Here is a 1,522-nt window from a genome sequence, read left to right on the forward strand (position 1 = left end):
AATAATTAAGCTTCTGTTTTAAAAAACCCACAAAAACGCTTAAAAACATTAAATGGAAAAAAGGGGCAAAATGTTTCCCTGTTTACCGAAATACCTCAGCCTAGATCTGCCCTTGGAGTGTGGGGGTGGGGGTGACAATTGCGGGGTTTGCCCAGGGTGCCAGTTGCTGGCAGCTAGTGTAGGGCTGCCCCGTCCAGAGGCCTTTATTCCTCCAGCCTGCAAGGGCAGAGGGGATGTCAGGAAGTTGCCCCTCCAATCCCACACACAAACCCCTCCTTAGGAGAGGCAAAATCCTGAAGAGAGAAAGTATCATCAAGAAGGACCGCAGAGTCAGAGCTTTTGAAGACCTTGGGGAATGGTGGAGGGCTTGACCAAGGATTTGAACCCTGGACCCTCAGATTAAAAGCCTGATGTGCTGCCCACTGAGCTAGCCAGGCTCACAGACAGCTTGAGCAAGTTCATGCAGAGGAGAAACTACAGAAGAAAAAGTGAGCGGCAAACAATAGAGGAAACCTGCTGGTCTCTCTCTTTCTCTTCCCAGCCCTAGCCCTGGCCTGCTCTTCCCGCCGTTGCCCTGAGGCATTTTGCCAGCACCATGCCCCACTCAGCTCCACCCTCCCCAAACACTAGAAGGCTCAGCTCAGGAACCTGGCCGCTCTTACAGCCGCCTCTTCTGCCCTGACCAATAGGGAGGAGGACTGAGTCTCCCTCCCTCATGCCGGCCCTCAGCATTCCTGGGGAAAGACCAACGCCACCAAAGTGACTTTGGGCCAGTAGGTCAACCAAGAGGGAGGCCTCCTGTGCCTGGCTGCAGCTCAGCTGCAGAACTCAGAGTAAACCCAGTTCCCATCTCTCCCCGTGGGGCTCCAGGCAAGGCCCAGCCTGCTGGATCCGGCGTCCCCTCTGGTGCGCAAGTCACAACAGCCAGCAGGCAAAAGACCGGCTCCTGCGTCTTTTGAAAGAGCAAGACAAAGCCTTGAAACTCCAACTTAGGTCTGGCACAGCAGGTCCCAAAGTCCCCCTGAGATCTGAGCTCAGCTCACACTAGTCAGTGTTCTGACAGCTCAACTTTACACCACGGGACCAGATGGTGTCACAGTCTCTAGACACCTGTGACTCTCAGCTGGCAGGTTTGCACTCTGCACTCACAGCTTCTCTGCAGCTGCTCCCGCTCTCTTCTCCCCTTGGCTTTCTCAGCACCTGGTCCCACAGCGCTTCCTGCCAACCAGAAACTGCGCTTTCTGGGCTTGCTCCTGCAGACGTGGGCTTCTATCCTGCTTCCTAAGGACTCAGCAGGAGAGAAGGGCCTTTCCAGGAAATTGCTACGGCTTCTGGGAATCCATGTGTGGCTCTGGACACGCCCAGGATGTGTTTGGTGACTGGCCTGCACAGCAGCTTAAAAGCCAGCTGCAAAAACTAGGCCTCAAACACTGGACCCCCCCAGTTAAAAGCCTCATGTTCTTCCTACCAGCGGCTTCCTCTCGCAGGACTCTCTTTCCTCCTCCATCAACTATAATCCTGA

This window comes from Chelonoidis abingdonii, chromosome 6 (assembly GCF_003597395.2).
Source record: "Chelonoidis abingdonii isolate Lonesome George chromosome 6, CheloAbing_2.0, whole genome shotgun sequence".
NCBI lineage: Eukaryota > Metazoa > Chordata > Testudines > Testudinidae > Chelonoidis > Chelonoidis abingdonii.